This window comes from Quercus lobata, chromosome 3, assembly GCF_001633185.2.
Source record: "Quercus lobata isolate SW786 chromosome 3, ValleyOak3.0 Primary Assembly, whole genome shotgun sequence".
Classification (NCBI taxonomy): Eukaryota; Viridiplantae; Streptophyta; class Magnoliopsida; order Fagales; family Fagaceae; genus Quercus; species Quercus lobata.
In genome coordinates this window covers 74,171,925-74,185,399 of record NC_044906.1, presented here as the reverse complement: position 1 = coordinate 74,185,399, position 13,475 = coordinate 74,171,925, and the positions used below count along the sequence as shown (strand labels likewise).

The window sequence follows — 13,475 nt, the reverse complement described above, 5'->3', positions numbered from 1 at the left end:
TTGCCACAACTTTGACGTGGCAATGGTAGAATGTTGTTTATGCACTAAAAATTATTTATAATAAAATTTAAGAAATTTAGAAATAGAAAATTGGGTTAATAATATGCATATTATAGACATTTTGCTAGTTAGTATTTTTTTAAAAATGAAGAAATATTTAACTTATATGCTTTTCTCAATCCTACTTAGTCATAGTAATAACAATATAGACAATTCAAAATATGAAACAATATTAAAATTATAACACCTCATTCCATTATAACATAGGTTGTAACTTTGATTTTTCTCCAAAAAAAGAGAGATGCTTCATATGCCATATATGATATAAAATACTCAAATGAAATTTCAACCCAAAAACCAAACCCACGAAAACAATGTCAATATAAATATGGAGATTAACCCAAATACTCAAAAGAAAATCAATTCTAAACATAACAAAAAAATAAGATAGAAAGAAAAACTCAAGCACATGCGAAAGCAAATAAAAAATTCGACATAAAAGATAAAATTTATTAATAACAATATAAACAAATATCCACATGTTGAATTGAAATTCATTAAGAATAACAACCATAAAGCTATGGCATGTGTTTCTTTTCCTATTAAATATTATTTATCAACAAATAGCTCCAAATTTTAGTGGGCCCAAAAGTGTGAAAAAGCTTGAAAATTAAAAGGAAGAAATTCCAAAAGCATGAGTTTAGCCGTTAGAGAGACATGTTCTAGAATCTTCTTTCCGACTGGGCCTCTTTACTGTAGTGTGAGCAGCACTTGATTAACACTGCATACTGGACTCCCTAAACCCCAAAACAAAAGACCCAAAAAATTGAAGCCACAAATTAGAAACACATACCCACGGTGGTAGACTTGGCTTGGCAGCAAGCTGAGGGGCTGTAGTGGCACCATTCAGTTTGGAGTTTGGACTGAGGGTTTGTTTTCTCCATCTGGTTTATATGGTGTAGTTGTTGAAGGGTACTTAGGGTTTGTTTTCTTCGTTTGGTTTATATATGATGAGTTTGAGTTTAAGTTTAAGTTGTTAGAGAGATAGAGTTTCACTCCTTGTTAAATTTGGACTAAACAAAAATAATTTTATATTAAAAAAATGATAATGATTTATTTTTTAAATATTGTGCTGACGTGGAAAATTGTGAGGGCTTTAGAGGCTTCGGTTTTATATATATAAATATAAATATATATATATAGATAATACTAAATTTTTTAGGCTGTTTGACAAAACTTAAGAGGATAAAAAACTAACCTTGATAACCTTCAGTGGATAGGCATGCCAACGTTCCATCTTGAGAAACATTTGATGCACAACTGGACTGAAGTGAGATAAGTGCAAAAAATGTGATTATTGGAAATTTCTTCAAGTCTTTGGGGACCATTATCCAACCAAGGTAATATTAAATAAGGAATAAAAAAGTTCAAAGATTGATAATTTTCCGTTCTAGTTATAAAAGAGCTTGCCAGATGAAAATGTTGAGAAGGGAAGAGAAGAGGTAGTAAAAAATAGATAAAAGGCATAAAACAAAAGGAATTTTTTTTTTTTTTTCTTATGTCAAAGGCTCCAGAAATTTGGCCAAGAGGTGGAATTTCTTTACTTAAAGGAGGCAACTGTTGGGTTACACTTGCAAAATAATGACCAACTGTTAATACACTTAACCTCACCTACTGTAGCCATACATAATAGTAGAAGCTTGACACTTGGGTTTTTTGTGTGTGTGTGTGTGTGTGTGTGTGTGTGTGTGTGTGGCAGTTATGGTGTGTAGTTATATATGAATGTGTAGTATTAGTTCTTACTCTATTGCTATTCATAGTGATCATAGAGCTCTGCAATTCTGGGAATTGGTCGTTCTTGTTTTGGAGACTACTGACTGTGTATATTAGGTCCATAAAGGTATTCTATCCAGGAAAGCCACTTCAGAAGCTTAGAAGTAACTCATTCATTTGATTTATGGGATTTGGTTGAACCACCAGTTATAAATTTACCCTGATTAACTGCCATCTGCAACTAGAGAGAAGTATAGGGGTAATGTTTGGTGGTTGACAAATTAACAGAATTGTGCTTCAAAAAAAGTTTCTTACTTTTTCTTTTTATATAAAGAATTTAACTACACCATAATAAATTTAAAAAATGAAAAACCCAAACGATATTTTTTAAGAATTTAACTACACCATAAAAATTTTATAAATTAAAAAACCCAAACGCAGGTTCTCTTATTACCTTGATAGGCCAACCGTTTGGCTAGAGGATGATCTTTTGGGTCGGCCCTATATTCCTGGAATCATTCCAAACTTTAAAAGACCACATAAAAACCCAAAATTCAAATTCATTTAATTTCAAAAATTTGCAGCAAAAATTTCTGAGATGCTAATTTCTATGGAAACAAAAAGAGAATTCAACAAGACATTGTGTGCTAAAAAAGCATCCCATGCGGAGTCCCTGAGAAAGAGAAAGAGAAAGAGAAAGAGCATAACAATTTAGTTTTAGAGAAATAGAGAAAGAGAAACATTTAGTGACCTGATGAAATCGATGCAAAGCATGGAGAACATCTCTCGAGTAGATTTGAGGCCCTTTGAAGTCATTCACGCAATCCTTTGAGATTGAGATTCAACCACATAGTTCAGGGAAGATTGGTTTTTTGGTTGTCTGACCAAATGTATGGAAAAGAGAGGAGATTGAAATGGAAATAAGAAGGGTCAGAACTCAGAATAGCAAGAGGTAAAAAACGAAATGAGTTTGTGTAATTAAGGATACGTTTGAGTTTCGTAAGACTAAGGGTCCGTTTGGATACAGCTGAAAACTGAAAACTGAAACTGAAAACTGAAAAACACTGTAGCGAAATAATTTTTAAATGTGTAAATAGTACCGTGGGACCCATTTGTAATAAAAAAGTTGCTGAAAAGTGAAATTTGTGGGTCCATAAACAGTACACGATATGCACTAATTGGTTAAAAAAATTTGAAAAGTCAAAGTTTGCGGCTACTGTTCATTGAACAGTGCATGAACAGTAACCGCAACACTCAAAAAGCTCAAAAACGCGTGAAAAAAAAAAAAAAAACCAAACAAAACGCAAACGCATAAGTTTTCATCCCAATCCAAACGCATTCTAAGAGACATACTTGAAAGTTCAAACATTATTTTAAAGTCAATTGAAGAGAGAGGAGTGAGGAGGAGTAATAACAGATGAGGTGTAATAACTTGTAACCCAAAAAAAAAAAAAAAAAAAGGGAAAAAGCTAGATGACTTAAACAAAAGAGCTAACCATAGAAGGCGCCACTTGGCGAAACCTCATGCTCTTCCGCATGAGGTCTCTAGTTATATATATATATATATATATATTGATGTCAGGGGAAGCTCTAGATTTATATATTGAGGCTTATGAAGAATTTACCAAGATGACTATAACAGATGAAGGGGCTCCACCAGAAACAGCGTACAACAGTGATAAGAAAGAATTGAATCCTTTTCACAAAAATATGTTAAAGGGTCAAGATGGTGATGGTACGGCTAATGAGTCCAGTTCACAATGTGGTATCATTGAAGAGAAATGGTCAAGGAATTTAGATCATAACAATACAGGAAAGAGTGAAGATGTTGATGAAGACGATCATGAGATGGGAAAGCTATTGATAAAGCAGATTGTGGAGAAGACCAGGCAAGGTTCTTCTAAGGTTTCAAATGCTCAAAGAATACTGAAATCAATGAATAAGCAATAAATGTCATGATGCTAGGTTGAAAAACAACAACCACGACAACCAAGCTTTAGTTTCAAATTTTTTGAAAAACTATAAATCTTCAACAAACTAATCAAGATCAACAAATGTTTTTTTAGGCATTCTATTCCATCATTACCTTCTTAATTGACATGCAATATTTTTACTATTTCTACCAATGTTTGTTTAGGTCTATAGGATGACAGAGGGAAAAAATACATGCACAGTTAAATTATGGATATAAATGAAATTTTTTTACTCAATACATATTTAGAAATTGATCTGACAGTTTGAAGATCGAATGCAAAAAGGAGAAAGAACTTTTGATTTTCTGAGTTAGAATGTTCTATATCTTCAGTTACAAAATATAATCTTTATTTTATCTGATTCTTTCGTTTGAAAAGGGTGGTGATGTTCTGAATAGTGAAATCATGATTTTCCAATGGCACTCAGGTTGATATAAGGTATAATAGGGATTGGCAATTTGCCGTTGAATTCCTTTTTCTTCCTGGATACAACTCCAAAAGAGCTGCTTCCATGTAAGATCTATCCACCTTCGAAAAGAAATGCACTGAGAACCTGACCCTAGCTTGACAGATATCTTCAATGACAGTATTCATTTCCCAATGACTTGGAGAATCGAAGGATGTGAAGAACCTTCAACTAATTTGTGAATGTCAAGAGCTTGAGGCCAAGTTCAAGACTTCTGTAATGTAGTTGTTGCTTCCCTTTACCTCAAAGGTGCAAATCCTTAAGTGTTATACCTTGAGCTCTCTAATTAAATTCAATTGTGCGGTTGCATTGATCCCTAACGACATCATTTGTACTACATTAGCCGATGTAGCCATCATTGAATTTAAGGGAAATTACACTTTGCCACTTATGGTTTGCTTGAAAAACACTTTGCCTATCTGTAGTTTAAAAATTGACACTTTACCTACCTGAGATTATCTCTGTTTGTCTCCTATTACCCACCCCTGTTAAAAATATGAGTAAATTTGTATTTTTATTACCCTTTTATGTCTCTCTCCTCTTAAAATATAAAAAACTAAAAAATCAAGGGAAAAGAAGATCTACAAACTAGGTTTTGTAAAATTAAAACCTAACTTTTATATCTTCTTCTCATGAATCAACTTTTAGATGTGCGGCTAAGAAATTACAAGAGCAACAAGGAGCGACCCATCCATACAAAATAGAATGCAAGGTTTTCTCTCTTCACTTCTTTTCCATTTATTTTGTTCTTTTTTATTGTGTGAGAATTGGATTCTCATGTGAGCTTTGTATTTGTTTTCAACCAGACTAGAACATGAATGCAAAAAAAAAAATAAAAGATGAAAACAAGGAAACACAAAATAGAGAAGCAACAAACATATCGAGTAAAGAACAAACATCAATTAAAAAGTGAAATTAACAGAGAAGAAAATAAGAAACTTTCCTTCCAATTTTTTTTTTTTTTTTTTTTCCAGAACTTTGGATCCTTAGTTCTGATTTTAGCTTTATTCCAATCGACGTGCTGGGTCTCCATATTGCTGATTATCTGCATCCAAGCATTCTATTTCACCTTTACCTTTTGCCATATATGGAGAACCTCAATATCATTTGGGGTAGGCTCGCAACGACTCAAACAAGCGGGGGCTCTCTATTTGCTTGCAATGCCAGTGCCACGATTTTTATTAACCTTTTTAGCAATCCAAGCAAGCTTTGCATTGTCAATATTTTTATTGTTGTTTAGATACTGTGGGCATGTTCTTAATGAAACACGTAGGCTTCTTTAATACATGAAAAGAAGATGTAAAAGTTAGGTTTTAATATTTACAAAACCTAGCTTTTAGATCTTTTCCTTTGACTTTTTAGTTTTTTTTTTTATGTTTTGAGAGGAGAGAGACATAAAATGGTAACAAAAATACAAATTTACCCTTATCAATATATATATAAAAGCAGAGACCTCATGTGAGAGTGCATGAGGTCCTGCCATGTGGCACTCTAATATTGCATTTAATCTTTTTTACCTTTTTCCATTAAATTTTTTTTACTGTTACCCTATAAATCATAGTAACTTATTTTTACTATTATATAAATATAGCATTTTTTACCTCTTTTTATTAAGTTTTTTTTTTTTACTGTTACCCAATAGATCATAGTAACTTATTGCATTTAACATTTTTTTACCTTTTTTCATTAAGTTTTTTTTTACTGTTGCCTAATAAATCATAGTAACTTATTTTTACTAGCATTTTTTACCTCTTTTTATTAAGTTTTTTTACTGTTACCCAATAGATCATAGTGACTTATTTTTACTATTATATTGATATGAACTGTTCTTGACAATTAGACCAATTAGACCAAAAGTTATTCACTATAAAATGGATTACCTTTTAAAAGTAAATCAAACCTTATGAAAAACTCAGGCCCAGTTCTTACTTTACATATTATGACCCAAGTTTGACCATTCCCACGTGTAAATCAAAGAAAAAACTTTTACCCTCTTACAAATTCTCTTCTTCCTCCCCCACGTATAGATGATACTTCTAGAAAATCTCATTCTCATGAAATATCTCTTCATTTTCCCCAATTTCAATTCAATATGCTTTTGTCTATTAATAATATTCTATGCAATTTATGCAGACAAATTCTCTGTCATCGACCAGTGCAACAAAAATATATATAAATCTTGAGATCCCTCAGGTTGCTAAAATAATTGACAAATGCATATTTCTAAAATTTATAATAACAAAAAAAGTCTAATAAATAGCATATACTATCTCACAAAATGCCATTAACTTAATATTTTCTTTTAAAAAATTCAATGATAGGAATGGTCAAAAACATAATCCTATACAAGAAATACCAAAAATACATGCAAAACAATTTTCATAGGAGGATTTATCTTTAAATAATATGAAGACAATAGTAAAGATAAAATGCATTGAATGAGATCCTACGAAATAGGTTTGTTAATTATTTCAAATTATACTCATCATTTATGTAAAAAAAAAAAAAATAAATCATATTATTTACATTAAAAAAATAATACATATTAATTTCAAAGTTCATTGCAAGATGTGAACTGCTAGGGTATTGCAATAATAAGTAACATTGATACAACAATGGGTTGGTATTACATTTTGTGCGTACTTTGTGAAAGGAATGTCAAATTACAAGTAGGATCATTTTGGTGTGCAAAATGTAAAACAAAAATAAATCTTTCTATCCCAAAGTTAGAGGCACTCACATTAACTACATACTCTCCAAATATTTATAATATATTTATCTCACTATAACTACTATATATATACAATTGCAAACTATTTCAGATACAAGATTCAAATTGAAGTTTTTAATGCAACTAACAAAACAAAGTTTGTGATATTTGATCGAGATGCCAAGAAAATCCTAAATAAATCTACAAGATTGAGATCTTGCTGAAAAATAAACTAAGATACAACTTATTTAAATTATTGTAAAAATATTGATATTGGAGAAGGAATCCCACGTGATTTGAAAAAAAAAATTTGGAAAAAAATTGATTTCTCTACTTCATTTGAATGAATTCAATCTAAAATATGGTTTTGAAAATTACATAGTTGCTAAGATTTTTGATGCTCCTTCAAATGATAAAAAGGTATGGAAGAAAAAAAAAAAAAAACACAATTCAACATGCTATATTAATTCTTTTTGCTGCACTATTCCAAAATTAACAAAAAAAAATTATAAAAAACTGTCACATCATTGAAATTTAATATAAATGATACCTATGAAAAATCTTAGCGACAAAGTCCAAACTTTGTAAGATCTAATCAAGAATCTCTCGGTGCCAATTCATTAGTAATTAACACAAATGATGCAACAAAAAGAAAAAATGATGAAAGCTCAAAAATTGAACAAATATGGATGGACTAAATTTCAAATGATGAAGATGGAGAAACTGATGATGACAACAAGCGTCACCATACCGCAATAACAAAGCATTGAAGAAAAAAAAATTCGAAATGAAACTTTTTATTACATCACATAATAAAAATCAATAATATAGAATGAATTAATATGCTTTTATCAACTTTTATTATACAATATTACTCCAAGTTGTTTTCATTATTGCTTATTACTTAAACAAAATAATTATAATAGATATATGTGAGCAATTTATAATTGTTACTTTTTATGATGAACTCATTACTAACAAAGTTTTATAATAAATATGCTATAAAATATGTATAATATTTTCCAAAAAACAAATTTACATAAAACATTATAACATTATCCGTGCATCGCACGGGAAACTTACTAGTTTTTAATAGAGGTGGGGTAACGGGAGACAAACGGAGCTAACCTCAAGTGAGTAAAGTGTCAATTTTTGAACCACAAGTAGGCAAAGTGTTTTTCGAGCAAATCACAGGTGGACAAAGCGTAATTTCCCCTTGAATTTAATTGAGAAATGGTTGAAAACCTAAATTACTGTACCTAAATTTTGCCCTACATCAACAACAGTTTCTGCTGCCTAATAGTATTCTCTAATGTATCATCAGCACGCTTCTAACACCAATTGTAGAGGTGCTGACAATGGAGCCATCGGCTGAAACCTTTTTGACTAGTTGGGGGAGAAAAAAGAGGAGGGGCAGGGAGAATGAGGCACACTTGATTAGAGTTAGAATGATATCTGGCCACTATTACCAACCTTACAGCCTGGAGGTTATAGAAAGAATGAAGTCATCGAATGATAGCCCAGATTTGTGCTAGCAACAAATCATCAGCAGAGGCAAGCTAGCATGTAATTTTAATGTCTAGCAACCATTGAGTCTAGTGGCCTATTATCTCAATAGAGTCCTAGCAAACAAAAGGTGAAATACCCTAGCCTTTTATGTTCAATTAAAATAACACAACATATCCCCATGTTACTAGGAAAGCTACCAGGCACTTTTTATCTATTTATAGTTCTTGACCCTAAACAAAAATAGAACAAAACAAGTTGAAATAATGGTTTCTGCAGACCTTGTCTCAGATTGAGCCAGCTCCTGCATTTAAGGGAAGGGAAGGTAGACCAAAGAAATGAGTGTTGGAGACAACAAGATAGAGAGGTAGTGCCAAACTTATTTGTCATTTAATTTGAAACAGTGTGCACTTTACAATGGAAAGACTTTCCTGCGCCTTAAATAAAATAGGAAAGAGAAGTACAAAAGCCCACAAGCACCCCCAGTAATAACCAGAACCCAATTGAATGCAGATGGACGGTCAAATATTGAGTCTGCAAAGTTCATTCCAAATGCTGCTGTTACAGAAGCATATATTGTAGCCAGAAAGGTTGCTGCCGAAAGAAGCAACTGAAACTGTATCAGCTGGTTCTGAACATTGCCCTATTCAAGTAAACAGTGCAAAGCTAGAACTTTAGTATAAACGTTTTCAAATTCAAAATAAATGGAGGAAAAGGCAACATAAAATTTGGAAGTTTTAAATCATGCCTTACAGTTTAATATTGATCAAATCTTCAGTATCATAAATGTATTCTTTGAGCTGCATCACTAATAAAAGAAATAAAGCTTTTGATATCAGTGCCTGCAAGTTCAGTGGCAATCTTCTAGGGCACTATTTGGAGGACCCTATTCCCATAACTGAATGAGACTCAAACCTATTAAATTTTAATCAATAAAGGATATTTTTGGCTTTGGCCTGAATAATAAGCATTTTATACCCAGGCTGCTTCATTGAAGATATGTGACTGGAGACATAGCAAAGCCAATCATAAGAACATTAGGTGATAGAAGTACCTCAGTGATTTTCAAAAAGTGGCCTATTTATTTAAATCATGATTTTTTTTTTTGTAAACATAAAATAAAAATGAAAGGCCAAATATATGGTTTACAGGAAATCACTAACCGTTGACAATTTGCTATGAGTATTGTCGCTGACAATGAAGTATGCCTCAAGTAACATTTCCAGTTGTTCAATGTTTTCCCCAGCATCTGATGAACTAATTAAGCTTCCATGTTTGCTCAAACTCACAATACTGCTAAAAGCCCTTTGCAATTTCTGGGATCCACTGGTGGATAACTCCACAGGTGAAACAGGAGCAGACTTTGAAACCTCTCGGGCCCCAGCTGAGGTATGTGTTTGTATACAAACATCACTTAGACCAGCCTCTGACCTTTGCTTCTTCTCAGTCAGGTACATTTCAGCCATGTCACCATCATCATCCAAGAGATGTTCTATTTCATCTCGGACCTGGAAATTAAAGTTACATAGAGCATGAGAAGCATAGAGTTATCCAAATAAGACTAAATTTAAAATATTTACCTTCTGAACTCTCTGTGTCAAGGCAAGGAGGTGGCCTTTCTATGTACGCGTTCTAGATTGAGGGTGCTAACAGATGTTGTTAATTCATCCAGCACAGGATACATCTCCATTTCCAGTTCATATACCTATCAAATCCAGAAACTCCTTAATGTGAGGGGTTTAACAATAACATTTCATGCTTTAATTTGTGAGGTGGCCCTTCCATATTCCCAATGCTAATTCATACTCACATAACACTCAAAAATGTAGATTACATGGTACTTCAAACATAATTATTTTATCTATTCTTCCTCATTTAATACCTTCTAATAGAACCCTGGTTTCACCAAGCCCACTAATCTTACAACAATGCACACAAAATACTAAGCTTCAGACATTGGTAGCAATCCTGTCCATATATTGCCCATGCAAGACTTTTTCCCCCCTTTCCTAATATAAGTTTTCATGTTACCAATGAATTCTAGCTCAATTGGCACCTCCTTCCCTTGCAAGTGCTATGTGGAGGGTAAGGTCAAGGGTGGGTTTAAGACCCACTAGGTGTGTGTGTAACTCACCTATAAAAATAAAATAAAATAAAGTTCTCATGTTAAGAAATATGGATATGACTGACAAGAGGTTAATGGAGGGAATGGACATAGATGGAACTTGATGGTGAAGAAGAATCCATGTAGGCTCTAAGCAATTGAGATTGAAGATTTTTTGAGTTGAGATGTGGAAAGAAGTTTTTAAAGAAATGTGGAAAAATGAAATAGATAGCTATCATATCCAATCAAGGCATTCTCTCCCACATGCACGAGATACACAGTTGTAGAATCACAAGGTTGGCAAATATAAGTTCAACATGAAGTTTTCGAGTACTAAATGAATAAGCAAGCAAAATTATTGTGTATGCAGACCCTCATCACATACTTGTTTAGTTTCAAAGGACTATGCTGAGAAAGGATGCATTACGCTAGGTTGCATACAAACTTCTAGTTAATATTTAATAAAGGTGCTTGCTATTTACAACCTTTAGAGAGATGAAGCCCTTGTGCTCAGGGTTCTCAGTGTGTCAAACCAACCATATCAACTAAGAGGGAGCCAAGACTGAACACAGCAAAAGCCCATTCCAAGACCGAGTCTGAAATGAACGGGGACCAATTGGTTCCACTCTCTTCAGGTAGTATAACAGCCTATCAGATGGAATGGAAAAGATATATACAAGCCAACCCAACCTTGTGACTCATTTGTGGTCCAAAACAATGTGGCCACTAGCACATTAATCGATTTCGAGGAATCACCCAGGTAAGTCAAAACTGGGGCTTGACCAAGGATGTCCATAATTGTTTAGTAAGTAGCATAAGGGCTTTACCAAGTACAAGAATTCTATCTCCATATTTTGTGAGCAAATAACATATTCAATTAGGTCTATTTTCAATGAAGACGTTCCCATAAAGGTTGTGGTGTGTTGCATACCTGAGCATCAAGAGGCATGCATATTAGTTCCAAAGCCAGTTCCAGTGCCCTAAATTCGAAAGGCAGATCCTCTGAATCAAATCAGTACACATGGTAAGAAAACTTTTTAAATTTGAAGAGTACAAAAACCACCTTAGCATAGCATCAGCACCCACTTTCAGCAAGAACTTAACATTGGGCTACTGAAGGTTGAAGCAAGTATACATTTCAGATTAGTAAAAAATTTAACTTTGTATGCTTTTCTTACCGGCTTGATATTTTTTTTACCTGAAGGCACTTGCACAATTCTGACTTGTACTTCACAACAGATCCATCCAAGGAATTCATCAGGATAACCTCATCAGCTGTGATTATACACCGGATCTGTTCAAGACTGACCACAATTGCCTTTTCCCATCCTAATATAGCTAATATTGTAGAAGGATAAATGAACAAAGGATCCAAAAGTCGGAGATCTCTGGCTGGCAAAGAACAATGTCTCATTATAGTAGCCTTGTCAAGCTCCAAAGTCTTTGAATTGCCATTTTTATCAATTTTTATCCAAGATTGACTCCTGTGACCTCTCTTCTTCAGGCCTGCTGTAATACTAGACCCTCTACTCCTATTCCCATTTGAATGAAATCTCTCACTACTATGAGCAGATGCAGATTCAGGAAGATTAGGAGGACCATAAAGAGGCTGCGATTCTTCCATCAGATTTTACTTTCTCCTGCTTTGTTTCACAATCAAATATTTTGCTCCAGGGATTCCGTATCAGAAACAAATCAGATTGTAAGCTGATTTGCAAGCTGGACTTAGAGAAGGCTTTTGACCATGTAAGCTGGAGTTTTCTACTCCAGATGTTAGAAAGAAGTGGGTTCTCTGCCAAATGGAGACGATGGATCTTCTTTTGCCTATCTATAGTACGTTTCTCCATCTTGATTAATGGCTCTCCTTGTGGATTCTTTGGTAACACCAGAGGTTTGAGGCAAGGTAATCCGTTGTCTTCATTGTTGTTTGTTTTGGTGATATAAGCTCTTGGAAGAATGTTGGATAAAGCAGTTCATGAAGGACGCATGTCAGGATTTAATGTGGGTAACTTGGAGGAAAGATTCCTGGCGGTGTCTTATCTCCTTTTTGCGGATGACACGCTAATTTTTTGTGAGGCTGATTTAGATCAGATTTTGATTCTTCGTATGATTCTTATCTGGTTTGAGGCGGTGTCGGGTCTAAAGATTAACCTGGGCAAGTCAGAATTTGTTCTGGTTGGGGTAGTCCATAATATTGACCTTTTCCAGGTTGTTCTTGGCTGCAAGCAGGGTTCTCTCCCAATGAAATATCTGGATCTTCCTTTGGGTGCTAAATTCAAGGATAAGTCTATATGGAATCCAATTCTAGAGAAAATGGAGAGGAGATTGGCGGGTTGGAAACGCTTATATTTATCCAAGGGAGGTAGAGTCACCCTAATCAAAAGCACCCTATCTAATTTACCCACTTACTTCCTATCTTTATTTCCTATACCTGCTAGTGTGGCTAACCGAATTGAGAGGCTCCAGCGGAATTTCTTATAGGGCAGTTTTGGAGATGATCCTAAAATTCATTTGGTTAAATGGGCTACTGTTTGTTCTCCTATTTCTTCGGGTGGCTTAGGGATAAGGAAGATAAGACTTTTCAATGAAGCTTTACTTGGGAAGTGGCTTTGGAGATTTGGGATTGAGAAAGATGCCCTTTGGAGACAAGTGTTAGAGATGAAATATGGATGTGTGTGTGTGTGTGTGTGTGTGTGTGTGTTGGGGGGGGGGTCTGGTGTACCAGATCTGTGAATGGCCCTTATGGTGTTGGTTTATGGAAAAATATCAGTCAGGGATGGCCTTCTTTCTCACGCCATATTCTGTATGATATTGGTGATGGGTCTAGAGTGAAGTTTTGGCAAGACCGGTGGTGTGGAGACTTCTCCTGCTGTTAGATATCCTGACTTGTTCAGATTTTGCAAAAATAATGATGCCAGTGTGGCTGAGCTTAGGAAGTCCACC

The 13,475-nt window shown here is 34.0% G+C and overlaps 1 protein-coding gene, 1 long non-coding RNA gene and 2 pseudogenes across 2 annotated transcripts in view; 2 read left to right on the top strand and 2 right to left on the bottom strand.

Annotated features, from left to right (window-relative positions):
- Positions 1-13,475, top strand: part of LOC115979078 (probable inactive purple acid phosphatase 1) — a 92,716-nt gene that overhangs the window by 12,855 nt on the left and 66,386 nt on the right. The window lies entirely within an intron of this gene.
- Positions 1-13,475, top strand: part of LOC115979084 — a 100,115-nt pseudogene that overhangs the window by 49,211 nt on the left and 37,429 nt on the right.
- Positions 1,190-2,750, bottom strand: LOC115979095. Its single transcript, XR_004088942.1, has 3 exons — positions 2,525-2,750; positions 2,228-2,282; positions 1,190-2,008 (listed from the first exon to the last, which is right to left on the bottom strand). It is a non-coding gene; the product is annotated as an uncharacterized LOC115979095 (long non-coding RNA).
- LOC115979093 lies at positions 8,797-13,020 on the bottom strand (annotated as a pseudogene).